The sequence below is a fragment of the Aegilops tauschii genome, chromosome 4 (assembly GCF_002575655.3).
Source record: "Aegilops tauschii subsp. strangulata cultivar AL8/78 chromosome 4, Aet v6.0, whole genome shotgun sequence".
NCBI lineage: Eukaryota > Viridiplantae > Streptophyta > Magnoliopsida > Poales > Poaceae > Aegilops > Aegilops tauschii.
In genome coordinates, this window is record NC_053038.3 from 512,682,279 (window position 1) to 512,697,289 (window position 15,011).

A 15,011-nucleotide genomic window follows, 5' to 3' on the forward strand; every position below is an offset into this window, starting at 1 on the left:
GACAAGAGAATACGAAGAGAAGACAACATTCATCACCCCATGTGGTACGTATTGCTTTTTACGGATGTCTTTCGGGTTGAAGAGTGCTGGCTCAACGTTCGCAAGGGTGGTCCAAATTGGTTTTGAGCCCCAGCTACATAGAAATATGGAAGCTTATATGGATGACATAGTGGTCAAAACCAAGGACAAGGCAACTCTTGTACAAGACTTAGAAGAGACGTTTGCCAACCTGCGCAAGATCAACCTCAAGTTGAACCCTGAGAAGTGTGTCTTCGGCGTTCCGTCCGGCAAACTTCTCAGATTCTTTGTGTCACAACGTGGGATTGAGGCAAACCCAGACAAGATCAAGGCTATCGAGCAAATTGAGGCGCCCAAGCGGATCAAGGATGTGCGTCGGCTCACTGGCTGCGTTGCCGCCATGAGCAGATTCATCTCCAAGTCTGCCGAGCGCGCCCTTTCCTTTTTCAAAATCTGGAAAAAGGCGGGCCCAATGGAGTGGACCCCAGAGGCCGAAGCAGAAATACCTCTCCTCTACACCAATACTAGTTGCGCCTAAACCACAGGAGCCGTTGCTGGTGTATCTGGCAGCAACGAATCAAGTGGTCAGCGCCGCGCTAGTGGCACAGAGGGAGGTCGATGAAGAGGCAGCGGCAATAGCCAGACTGGCGGATGGCGATCCAGAGCTCCCCCCGGCAGGGCCTGGCGCCGGTAAGGCAAGGCCCCCGGTAGAGTCTGACGCCATCGGGACAGGGCCCATGCAACCAAATGAGGTGGTGCAGAAGAAGAAGATGATGCAGCACCCAGTTTACTTGTCAGCTCCCTCTTTCAAGGGGCTAGGTCAAGGTACTCCGGTGTGTAGAAACTGCTCTTAGGCCTCCTTATGGCCTCGAGGAAGCTGCGTCATTACTTCCAAGCACACGAAATCACCGTCATTACCCGCCTCCCGTTGCAACGGATACTGCATAACCCAGACGCAACCGGGAGGATCGTGGAGTGGGCCTTGGAGCTCTCGAGCTTTGGTTTGAAGTTTGAAAGTACTTTGACAATCCAGAGCACAGTCCTGGCGGAGTTCATTGCGGAATGGACCTCAACGCCCGACGAAGAGATCCAGGAGACCACTCTCCCCGGCAAGGAAGCAAGTCGCAACTGGATCATGTACTTTGACGGGGCTTTCTCGCTGCAAGGCGCCGATGCTGGTGTGCTGCTTGTCGCACCCACCAGGGAGCACCTCAACTATGTAATCCAGATGCACTTTCCTAGTGAGATGTCCAGAAACAATACCGCTGAATACAAGGGGTTGCTTGCCGGTCTCAGGATCGCGGCAGACCTCGGGATTAAGAAGCTCATTGTCAGGGGTGATTCACAACTTGTCGTCAGGCAAGTCAACAAAGATTATCAGAGCCCGTTGATAGAGGCCTACGTAGATGAGGTGAGGAAGCTGGAAGAGCGCTTTGACGGTATACAAGCAGAGCACGTTCCTGTCGAAGGGCGCTGCCTTCAAACTACCTGTGGAACTATCTACTTTTGTGCTTCGGTTAACTCAACCATCCGTCGAACCATCAAAAGAGCAGAACAAGCGGAGGAAATCAGGCCCCGGCAAGTACTTTCCCGCCGAGCCCCCTGGGGCGGCCGGCAAGGGTGTTGCCGTGGGTACTGAGCCTGCCGAGGGGCAACTGACTCCAGCAGGGCATCAAGCCCTGGCCGTAGAGACGGTCGCTCCCATGGCACAAGAAATGCCTTTGGTCCTTGCCGTCGAGCCCTAGGCTCCGGCATGGGCACAACATACCGTCCGATTCCTCCAAACAGGGGAGCGTCCTAAGGAGCAGGAATAAGCGGAGAAAGTAGCCCGTCAGTGTGCTATGTATCAGTTCGTTGATGACGTCCTATATAGAAAAAGATCGAACGATGTGAAGTTGAAGTGCATTCCCTGGGAGGAAGGACTGGAGCTGTTGGCAGAGATACATGGTGGCATATGTCGCTCCCATATAGGGTCGGGGGCCCTTGCCGGCAAGGCGTTCCGGCAAGGTTACTTCTGGCCCACCACCCTCCAGGATGCAACGGCACTAGTAACCAAGTGTGCAACGTGTCAGTTCCATTCGAAGAAGCTTCATCAACCAGCTCAAGCCCTTCAAACAATTCCTCTCTCCTGGCCATTCTAGGTCCGGGGACTCGACATACTGGGCCCTTTCCCCTGCGCTGTCAGGGGCTTTGAGTACTTGTACGTTGCAATCGACAAGTTCACAAAGTGGCCGGAGGTGGAAGCAGTGAGGAAGGTGACAGCACAGTCAGCCGTCAAGTTCTTCAAGGGGCTAGTCTGCCATTTTGGTGTGCCAAACAGAGTCATCACCGACAACGGCACGCAGTTCACAAGCCACGCCTTCATGCAATACATCCAAGACCTCGGCAGCAAGGTCTGTTTCGCTTCCGTGGCACACCCACGGAGCAACGGCCAGGCGGAGAGGGCAAATGCTGAAGTACAGCGAGGCCTGAGGACCAGAGCGGAAGGCGCTGGATTGATGAGTTGCCGGCGGTTCTTTGGTCGATCAGAACGACGCCAAATCGAGCCACCGGCCAGACACTCTTTGCCCTGGTATACGGGGCAGAAGCTCTAGCCATGCAACTCACGTACGGGTCACCTCGAGTGCTCGCTTGTGACGAGCTTGAGCAAGAGCAATTGCGACAAGATGACGCAACGCTCCTTGATGAAGTTCGTCTTCGGTCGGCTGTGAGAGCAGCGCGCTACCAGCAAGCCTTGCGCCGCTACCATAGCTGCAAGTTTCATGCCCGAAGCTTTGAGGAAGGCGACCTTGTTCTTCGGCGCGTTCAATCGGCCAAGAATTCCAACAAGTTGACGCCGTAGTGGGAAGGCTCTTATCGGGTAATACGAGTCACCAGGTCCGGCGCAGTCCGTTTGGAGACCGAAGATGCTATTCCAGTGAGCAATTCCTGGAACATTGAACATCTTCGCAAGTTTTACCCATAAGGCGCGGTTGCCGCGCCCCCCGGCAAACCACCTTTTGTACAAGCCTTGCCGGCAAGGCATGTAACTCTCTGTACAAAGCCAGGCGCAGACCCTGAGCACAAATAAACGAAGCGCTCGCGCCCTAAGTTATAGCAAGCATGCTAGGTTGAGTCTCTCCCTCAGTTAGGGTTGATAGTGCTTAGCGGCGACTAACCCCTAGCATAGAGGTCGAGTTTGCGTCTTTTTGTTCCTTTCCGTCCTTTTTGGTTCGCAGGGTCTATGGACATTTCTGCTGAGCTGTTTGGAAGAAAGAGAACGAGCCGGCGCTCCTGCCTCGGCAAGCCAAGGTTGCCAGGGGCTGCAGATACAAGAATCCAACCATGGCAAGCCAAGGCTGCCGGGGGCTGTAGAGTCAGATAAGTCTTTTATCCTCTAATTGTGCATTTCCGTATGAAGTCAGGAGATATGAAACCCCGTTCTGCTCCTAGACCACTGTGCTCCCCCTTTTTCTAGTACCCAAGTCCCTGGGTCGGAACCGGTTCATAGTCGCGGTGGCGAGGAAATAAACGGGGGGCCTAACTCTACTTCACCCCTGCCTCCGCCAAGAGCGTGAGAATGGTCGACCGGAGTAAGGGGACGACAAGGCCTGTTGCCGGGCGACAGTGTTTATCTTAAAAATAACAAGGATTCACTCCTTTGCATGGGCCTCGCCCGCGCACAAAGAACCCGACAAACACCCTTTTTCATTAAAAACATCCCATACAGGTACAGTTCATACCGAATGAAAAACATGAGCAAGGGGATTACAAGTCTTAAGATTAACAAGTGCCCGCAGGCTTATAAACTAAAAAGAAACAAGGTGCCCATAATCCCTTTCTTGTCCCTCTCCTCAGAAGGTGGAACAAGGTAACAGGAGGGCAAAAAGAGCGCCTAGGCGAGGTACTAGGGGCAGAAGGCACCAAGAGAACATCCCGGTGCCGGGAGGAGAGCTGGAAGATGAGGCGGCGGGCCGACAATACGCGACGAAGGCGTCGGTGCCCGCGTACTCCGACTTGACGGCCGCCACCCGCCTTCTCCGACCCTCCTACGCCAGCCGCCCAAGGAGGCGATGGGGAACGCGCCGATGGAGAGCTTGACGAGGAAGGCCCTTGGCAGCGAGCGTGGTTGAGGGAGGGGCAACGCGGTCAGTCGGAGTCGAGGTCGGCGTCCCGCCACTCGACGCCCTCGTTGTCTTTGTCGCTGTCCTCCTCATCACTCCCGCTTGAGGAGGAATCTTCATCGTCGGAGGAGCTCTCCACGCATCACTTTAGGCGAGTTTGAAGATCTCCAAAGACCTTGACGGAGAGCAGGTCGTTCTCCATTAACTTGAAATAGAGAACGAGCCCCGCCGTCAGGCTGTGGACACGAGCGAATGTCTTCTATCCGCAACGGAGGTACATGACATGAGGAGCGGGGAAGTCGACGTCAACCTGCGTGCCGTCGTTCCCACAGCCGCTCATGTGCAACCTGAGGGTCTTGGGCGGATCGAGCTCCATCTCCCGAGCAAATGGGGTAGGGAGACAAAGACGACAACGCAGTGGCTGGCGCAGCCTGATGAAGAACTCACGAGGCTGGTCCCCAACGTGACCCTCCAGTAGGGGAGGCATCGCCGGCGGAGGCAAGGCCGGTGCGCCGCCCCGTCACCCTCTCCCCCGAGCGCCACGACGACCTCGGCCTCGCCCCCTCCCCTTCCTCTCGTGTCCGGCTCCGCCGCTGCGAGCTCTTGGGGAGGAGGGACGCGTTGTCGAGCAATGACCCTCGCCGCCAGCGTTGAAGGGCCTGCGCCCCCTCTCGCCATAGCAGATGGAAGAAAGGAGCGGAAGTGGAAGGAGATGGATGCTGGAAGAATGTGAGATGGCATCCCCCTCCCCATTCTTATAAAGGGGCGAGGTCGGGGCTCGGCCGCCCCACTCAACCAATCCGGCCATCAGGGACGCAGGGAATCGAGACCGACCCGCTGCCCCAATCAGCGAGGGCCCGGTTTCCCGCCTCCACCACCTGCCACCTGCATGGGGGACACGTGGCGAGCATGCAGAGTCGACGGGACGGGTGAAGCGTCCGCTCCCCACCCCGTGACCGTGGGGCGTGGACGCCTTGAAGACCACGACCCGAGTCCACCGATTAAATGAGTCGCGCCTCTGTGTCTCCCTCTTTTTATGGGGAAGGCGCGAGCCGCCTCTTTACCACGATGTGACGCATGCGTGCCGGAACCGCCCCACGCATGACCCCCACATCACCCGCGACCCTCCACGAGGCGCGTTCAACGCGGGTCGTGGGGAAGCGCAAGCGAGCGAAAAGTTACCACGGCAAAATTCCGCCCCGCCTGCCTGCGCACCGTTCTAGGCCTGGCCCAACAATGTGTCGCGCTTATGTGTGGCCCAGGCCCGGGGGCTCCTGTCGGTGTACAAAAGTAGGGGCTCTCATTTTTACCCCTTTACATGTGCACGGGCAGTGGGAGCCGCGCCCACGGCCACACTAAGCAAGGCAGAGGAGGGAAGCCGAAGGCATAAGGCGACCAGAGGCAACGCCAAGACCAAGAGACGCAAAGAGCAAAAGGGCGAGGTGGACTCCCCCGGCAAAGACTCTTGCCGGGGCAGCCTCCGCAGCCCCGGCAAGAGCCTTGCCGGGGCAACTTGCCCAGCGCCAGCAGAGCAGGCCACCCTTGAGCCCGCGGTTTCCAACACCACCAACCAACTACATTGGAACCGAGGCTCGGGAGGCGCCTCTGTGGTGGCATGCAGATCTTCGTCAAGATTATAAACACACAAGATCAGATGAGGATCAGAAGACGACGATCCTCAGCGGGATGCTAGCCGAGGAAATCCACGAGACCCCCGGCAAGACGCTTGCCGGGGAAGACCACGATGCCCCGGCAAGCCCCTTGCCGGAGACCCTTATGGGACAGCAGCAGGGCCCGCGTCTGCCAAGACTCCACCGCCGTCCCCATGCAGCTGCCAGCTCAACCAGCTAAGCAGGCAGCTGCGTGGTGACGGGCAGCCTCCATGACTGACCCGGCAAGCACCTGCTTGGTGGCATGCAGACCTTCGTGAAGGCTCCACCACCGCGCCAGCCCAGCAGCCAGCCAATGTGGCGCCATGACGCCTCGTCAGCTCGGACTCGTGTCAAAGCCAGGCGAGGCGGCGACAGCTGGGACGAGCTTCCTTGCCGTCCCCGATAAAGCAAGAGGGGCACGTTGGCAACGCATTAAATACGTTTGTCCGACGGTGCCAGAGGATAGACTCATGGACTGTACACCTTTCCACCTCCTGTGTGCCACTGTGGCAACCCGTTTTGTCTATAAAAGGAGGCCCGAGGCGACCAGGAGAAGGATTCGGATCTTTTGGGCAAGTTACACCCCGTAGCTAGCTCAAGAACACAAGAACACTCAAATACATACACCCAAGCAGGACTAGGGTATTACGCATCCTCGCGGCACGAACCTGGGTAAATGATCTTTGTGCTTCCTGTCAGACCCGCTCTTCGCACAACCCCGCGCCCGCCAACCGTAGAAGGATTCCATAGGTGTCGATCCCCCGATAGTGATATGCCAATTTCTATTTACCCTTCATAAGGACCCTTTTCATGGAATCCGATCCAACTAAAGTGGGAGAGATAGACACCCGCTAGCCACCTTATGCATCAAGTGCATGTCAGTCGCTGGAACCAGTCTCACGTAAGCGTACGTGTAAGGTCGGTCCGGGCCGCTTCATCCCACAATGCCGCTGAATAAAGATAAGACTAGTAACGGTAAGCAAATTGAACAAATCATCGCCCACAACTACTTTGTCTTCTACTCGTGCATAGAGTCTACACATAGACCTAGCTCATGATGCTACTGTTGGGGAACGTAGTAGTAATTAAAAAAATTCCTACGTGTCACCAAGATCAATCTAGGAGATGCTAGCTACAAGAGAGAGGGAGTGCATCTTCATACCCTTGAAGATCGCTATGCTGAAGCGTTAGAAGAACGCGGTTGATGGAGTCGTACTCACGGTGATTCAGATCACGGAAGATCCGATTTAGCGCCGAACAGACGGCGCCTCCGCGTTCAACACACGTATAGCCCAGGGACGTCTCCTTGTTCTTGATCCAGCAAGGAGAAAGGGGAAGTTGATGGCGAGCTTCGGCAGCACGACGGCGTGGTGGTGGAGCTTGCAGTTCTCCGGCAGGGCTTCGCCAAGCACTACAGAGGAGGAGGAGGTGTTGGAGAGGGGGAGGACTGCGCCAGGGGAAGGGTACTGCTGCCCTCCCACCCCCCTCTATTTATAGGGTGAAGGGGAGAGGGGGCAGGCCCCCTTGTATCCCATCTAGAGGGGGGGGGGCGGCGGCCAAGGGGGGAACTTGCCCCCCAAGTTTGGTGGGAGGCGCTCCCACCCCCTAGGGTTTCTAACCCTAGGTGCCTTGGGCCCTTGGGGGGGTGCAGCAGCCCACTAGGGGGCTGGTTCCCACCCTTGTTCAGCCCATTAAGTCCCCCGAGGCAGGTGGCCCCACCCGGTGGACCCTCGGACACCTTTCGGTGGTCCCTGCACAATACCGATAACCCGCGAAACAATTCCGGTGACTGAACTGGACTTCCCATATATAAATCTTCACCTCCGGACCATTCTGGAATTCCTCGTGACATCCGGGATCTCATTCGGGACTTCGAACAATCTTTGGTAACCACATACTATTTCCCATAACAACTCTAGCGTCACCGAACCTTAAGTGTGTAGACCCTATTGGTTCGGGAACCATGCAGACATGACCGAGACATCTCTCCGGCCAATAACCAATAGCGGGATCTGGATACCCATGTTGGCTCCCACATGTTCCACGATGATCTCATCGGATGAACCACGATGTCGGGGATTCAATCAATCCCGTATACAATTCCCTTTGTCCATCGGTATGTTACTTTCCTGAGATTCGATCGTCGGTATCCTCATACCTCATTGAATCTCGTTACTGGCAAGTCTCTTTACTCGTTCCGTAATGCATGATCTCGTGGCTAACCCCTTGGTCACATTTTGCTCATTATGATGATGTATTACCGAGTGGGCCCAGAGATACCTCTCCGTCATACGGAGTGACAAATCCCAGTCTCGATTCGTGCCAACCCAACAGACACTTTCAGAGATACCTGTAGTGCACCTTTATAGCCACCCAGTTACGTTGTGACGTTTGGTACACCCAAAGCATTCCTACGGTATCCGGGAGTTGCACAATCTCATGGTCTAAGTAAACGATACTTGACATTAGAAAAGCTCTAGCAAAACGAACTACACGATCTTGTGCTATGCTTAGGATTGGGTCTTGTCCATTACATCATTCTCCTAAGTCCTAATGATGTGATCCCGTTATCAACGACATCCAATGTCCATGGTCAGGAAACCACAACCATCTATTAATCAACGAGCTAGTCTAATAGAGGCTTACTAGGAACATATTACGGTCTATGTATTCACACACGTATTACGGTTTCCGGTTAATACAATTATAGTATGAACAACAGACAATTATCATGAACAAGGAAATATAATAATAACCAATTTGTGGATGATTATACAAAATTTTTATGCGGGGTGAATTTTGCTTCTAGAAATCTTTTAGATTCGGCCGCGGGAGGCACTTTTCTGGAAATCACTGTAGGAGAAGCTACTAAACTCCTAGACAATATTATGGTTAATTATTCTCAATGGCACACCGAAAGATCCACTAGTAAAAAAGTTCATGCAATTGAAGAGACTAATGTTTTGAGTGGAAAGATGGATGAACTTATGAAATTGTTTGCTAATAAAAGTGTTTCTTCTGATCCTAATGATATGCCTTTGTCCACTTTGATTGAGAATAATAATGAATCTGTGGATGTGACTTCTGTTGTAGGAACAATTTTGTTAACAACGCGTATAGAGGAAACTTTAATTCTAGGTCGTTCCCTAGTAATTCCTCTAATAATTATGGTAATTCCTACAACAACTCTTATGGAAATTTTAATAAGATTCCCTCTGATTTTGAGATTAGTGTTAAAGAATTTATGAGTTCGCAAAAGAATTTCAATGCTTTGGTTGAAGAAAAATTGCTTAAGATTGATGATTTGGCTAGGAACGTGGATAGAATTTCTCTTGATGTTGATTCTTTGAAACTTAGATCTATTCCACCTAAGCATGACATCAATGAGTCTCTCAAAGCCATGAGAATTTCCATTGATGAGTCCAAAGAAAGAACCGCTAGGATGCGTTCTAAAAAAGATTTCTTTGTGAAAGTGTGTTCTTCTAGTTTTAATAATAATAATGATGAAGATCTTTGTGAAAGTGATTGATGTGACTCCTATTAAATCTTTGTTTTCCGATATGAATCTTGATAAAGATGGGACTGGAGATGAGTCAACTTTAGTTAAAAGGCGTCCCAATGATTCGGAGTTTTCAGATCTTGATGCAAAAATTAATAAAAGTGGGATGAAGAGGCCAAAACTTTACATAGCAATGAACACACTATTTTGGATTTCAAGGAATTTAATTATGATAATTTCTCTTTGATAGATTGTATTTCCTTGTTGCAATCCGTGTTGAATTCTCCTCATGCTTATAATCAAAATAAAGCTTTTACGAAACATATCGTTGATGCTTTAATGCAATCCTATGAAGAAAAGCTTGAACAAGAAGTTTCTATCCCTACAAAACTTTATGATGAGTGGGAAACTAATATTAAAATAAAGATTAAAGATCATGAATGCTATCTTTATGTGATTTGGGTGCTAGTGTTTCCACGATTCCAAAAACTTTATGTGATGTGCTAGGTTTCCGTGAATTTGATGATTGTTCTTTAAATTTCCATCTTGCGGATTCCACCATTAAGAAACCTATGGGAAGGATTAATGATGTTCTTATTGTTGCAAATAGGAATTATGTGCCAGTAGATTTCATTGTTCTTGATATAGATTGCAATCCTACTTGTCCTATTATTCTTGGTAGACCTTTCCTAAGAACGATTGGTGCAATTATTGATATGAAAGAAGGAAATATTATATTCCAATTTCCGTTAAGGAAAGGCATGGAACACTTTCCTAGAAAGAAAACTAAATTGAATTATGAATCTATTACGAAAGTCACTTATGGATTGCATACCAAAGATGACAATACCTAGATCTATTCTTGTTTTTATGCCCAGCTAGGGGCATTAAACGATAGCGCTTGTTGAGAGACAACCCAATTTTATTTTTGTTCTTTGATTTTTGTTACTATTTAGTAATAAATAATTCATCTAGCCTCTGTTTAGATGTGGTTTTATGTTTTAATTAGTGTTTGTGCCAAGTAGAACCTTTGGGAAGACATGGGTGAAGTCTTTGCGATCTTGCTGTAAAAAACAGAAACTTTTGCGCTCACAAGATTAGATGCCATTTTTGAATGGAGAGTGATTTTAGGTTGATTCTTTTTGTAGATGATTAATAGACAAATTACTCACGTCCACCAATTTATTTCAGAATTTTTGGAGTTACAGAAGTATTCGAACAAATCAGACTGCTAAAGAGCAATCAGTTTTGACAGATTCTGTTTTTCGTGTGTTGTTTGCTTATTTTGATGAATCTATGAGTAGTATCGGGGGGTATGAACCATAGATAAGTTGGAATACAGTAGGTTTAAAACCAATATAAACAAATAATGAGTTCATTACAGTACCTTAAAGTGGTAGTTTATTTTCTTATACTAACGGAGCTCATGAGATTTTCTGTTGAAGTTTTGTGTTGTGAAGTTTTCAAGTTTTGGGTAAAGATTAATGGATTTTGGAATAAGGAGTGGCAAGAGCCTAATCTTGGGGATGCCCAAGGCACCCCAAGGTAAAATTCACGGACAACCAAAAGCCTAAGATTGGGGATGCCCCGGAAGGCATCCCCTATTTCGTCTTCGTCTATTGGTAACTTTACTTGAGGCTATATTTTTATTCACCACATGATATGTGTTTTGCTTGGAGCGTCTTGTATAATTTGAGTCTTTGCTTTTTAGTTTATCACAATCATCCTTGCTGTACACACCTTTTGGAGAGACACACATGAATCGGAATTTATTAGAATACTCTATGTGCTTCAGTTATATCTTTTGAGCTAGATAATTTTGCTCAGGTGCTTCACTTATATCTTTTTAGAGCACGGTGGTGGTTTTATTTTATATAAATTATTGATCTCTCATGCTTCACTTATATTATTTTGAGAGTCCTCTAGAACAGCATGGTAATTTGCTTTGGTTATGAAATTAGTCCTAATATGATGAGCATCCAAGATGGGTATAATAAAAACTTTCATATAAAGTGCATTGAATACTATGAGAAGTTTGATTTTTTATGATTGTTTTGAGATATGAAAATGGTGATATTAGAGTCATGCTAGTTGAGTAGTTGTGAATTTGAGAGATGCTTGTGTTAAAATTCATCTAATTCATCTAATTAACATTTATATATATCTAAAAAACCAATTCATCTAATTAACATTTATATATATCTAATTCGTCTAATTCAACTAAAAAGCAGATAAACAGAAAATAATTAAGAAAATGTGTGTGTGTGTGTCAAAATTCATCAAACATTCATCAAAATCAATCTAACATTTATATATATCTAATTCATATAACATTTATATATACATTCATCTAACATTCATCCAAAAGTATAAAAAACTAAAAAACTAAAAATAATTCATCTAACGGTTGTGTGTGCGTGCGCGCGTGTGTGTGCGGGTTCGATGGGCGCAGCCATGGCGGCAGGGGCTCACAGCGGGCGACGGTCGGCGAGGCGAGGCGATGGGGGGCGACAACGGGGACGGCGGCGTGGACGGTGGCGGCGACGAGGACGGCGATGGCGACGACGCGCGATGGGGGCAGCGACAGGGGTGGTGACGGCGGGCGGCAGCGATGTTGATGAAGCAGAGGAAGCAGAGGAGAGGACGAAGAGAAGAAGATGAAACTGTAAATTTTTTATGTGTCAGTATATATAGGAGGGGCCTTTAGTCCCGGTTGGAGCCACCAACTGGGACTAAAGGTCAATTTTGGCCAGGCTAAGCGGTGGGAAGCACAGGCCTTTAGTCCCGGTTGGTGGATCCAACCGGGACTAAAGCCCCCCTTTAGTCCCGGTTGGATCCACCAACCGGGACTAAAGGCCAGTGCTTCACGATGTCGAAACTTTAGTCCCACCTCGCTAGTTGAGGAGCGCCAGAACCTGTTTATAAGCCCCGGTGCGGACACTGCATTGAGCTCCTCTCAAATGCAGGCCTTCTGGGCCTACCTCTCCAGCTCTGCCCTATGGGGCCTACTGGGCTTGCGGGTCTGCATCCTGGCCCAAGTACAGGTGGGGTTTCTAGTCGTATGCAGGCCGCTGTGGCTCAGTAGGTGGGCTTATTTATTTATTTATTTTTCTTTTTTTTCTACTTTATTTATTATTTTTGACTTTTTTTTGCTTTATTTAGAGTTTCTTTGTGAACCTTTTTGCTTTAGGTAATTTTTTTATAAAGATTCTGTTAGTGCTAGTAGTTTTCATATTTGGATAGTTTAAATTTGAATTATTTGAATTATATGTGAATCACTAGTTTGTGAAAAACTTTACTTTAAAAATAGATTTTTCAGTAATTCTTTTTTATGCTATTTAAAATTAGTGTGTTTTATCATTATATTCAACTTGTTAACACATAGGTTATTAAAAAAATGAAATTCCTTTGTAAGAGATGTGTTTTCATCGGAAACACTGATACTTCGAAAGAGATTGTCCATTTTGTACATGAAGTGCATCAAATTTTTGCCGTAACCCTCTCAACTTTTTTGCACATGCTAAGTGGGTGAAATGGTGATACCATGCCAACTTTCAAACTTTTCAGAGTTCATTTGTACTGCTTTTCAATTTCAGGGTCATTTAGCTTAAAAAATCAGTAAATTCATGAAAAATAGCAAATGAAGTCAAAAAGGGTTGAAATTGATGACATGGCTCTGAATGGTGTATACATAACGCACAAAAAGTCTGGAGTTGAAATAAGTTTCAAAAAATGAAATGACTTTGTAACAGATGAGTTTTCGTCCGAAACCCTGAAACTTCGAAAGAGATTGTCCATTTTGTACACGAAGTGCATCCTGTTTTTACCGTAACCCTCTCAACTTTTTAGCACATGCTATGTGGGTGAACTGGTGATACCATGCCAACTTTCAACCTTTTCAGAGTGCATTTGTACCGCTTTTCAATTTCAGGGTCATTTAGCTCAAAAAAATCAGTAAATGCATGAAAAATAACAAATGAAGTCAGAAAGGCTTGAAAATTGATGACGTGGCTCTGAATGGTGCGTACTGAACGCACAAAAATTCTGGAGTTGAAATAAGTTTAAAAAAATGAAATGTCATTGTAACAGATGAGTTTTCATCTGAAACCCTGATACTTCGAAAGACCATTTTGTACACGAAGTGCATCCTGTTTTTGCCGTAACCCTCTCAACCTTTTCGCACATGTTTTCTGGGTGAAATGGTGATACCATGCCAACTTTCAACCTTTTCAGAGTTCACTTTGTAGTACTTTTCAATTTCAGGGTCATTTAGCTCAAAGAAATCAGTAAATGAGCTGAAAAATAACAAATGAAGTCAGAAAGGTACACGTTTGTCCGAAGCACAAAAGTACATGTTTCAAATGCCAAAACACATAAGCACCCTAACTATTACAAAGATTCCCTACGGTTTGTCCAAAGTGGGACTTTCCACATATATAAGTACGGAAACTCACTAGAGAAGAAAGTGATGACAGTGAAGCCGGTCACATCCCAGAGTGGGATATTTCGGTGTGGAACATTTTCTTCGCGTGTGTCCCTTTGCGCCGTAACCATGGACAATATTCATCATTTAACTTGATGCTCGGGTCAATATTCCCTGTGAAGTGAGCAATTTCATGAAACTTTTCATCATCTTCTAACATGTCTGTCTTGTCATCCACTCCAACGATGTTTCTTTTCACTGAAAGAATTATGTTGCGCTTTGGCTCATCGTATGATGTATTCGCTTCCTTATCTTTTCTTTTTCTCAGCTTGGTAGACATGTCCTTAACATAGAAAACCTGCACCACATCATTAGCTAGGACGAATGGTTCGTCTGCATACACAAGATTGTTGAGATCCACTGTTGTCATTCCGTACAGCGGGTCTTCCTTTACCTCGCCTCATGTCAGATTGACCCATTTGCACCGAAACAAAGGGACCTTCAAACCACGTGCATAGTCAAGTTCCCATATCTCCTCTATGTAACCATAATATGTGTCCTTTCCCCTCTTGGTTGCTGCATCAAAGCGGACACCACTGTTTTGATTGGTGCTCTTTTTATCTTGGGCGATCGTGTAAAATGTATTCCCATTTATCTCGTATCCTTTGAAAGTCATAATATTCGAACATGGTAACTGGGACAACAAGTTCATGTCATCTTCAACAGTGTCGCACTACAAGAAATATGGTAAACTGTGAGAGCCCCTGTCTATCACCGAGAGCCTAAAAACCGTCATCGATGACCATCGCTGACGGTGGGCCCGTCCGTCATGTATATTGCGTCATAATTTGTCCACCCGACCAACCTTGACGGATTTTCCATCTGTCATGGATTTAGGCCAAATTATGACGGTCATTTACCATCACCGATCGGCCCCCAAGCCCACCCGTCCCGCCCCAGGCCCGGGCCTCTATGACGGACTTTTCCGTCATGGATTTACATGATGACATGGCATCAACACTCCACTCTGGGTCTGACGTAGCGCCGCCTGGGCCCATGTAGCCTTCGGCCCAGTAAGTTTTGACCCATTTGTTTTGGTTGAACTATTTTTTTTCACTGTTTATGTTAGCCCATTTCCGGTGGTCCAACAAGAACATCAGCCCATTAATCTTATGGGCTAGTTATGTTTTTTTATCCAGAATATGTTTCCAGGCCTACTTCATCTGGCCATCAATGATAGGTTTACCCAACGAATCCCATTTGTGATTTTTACATGAAACAATTTAGCTCCAGACAGTGACAACTATTCATTATTT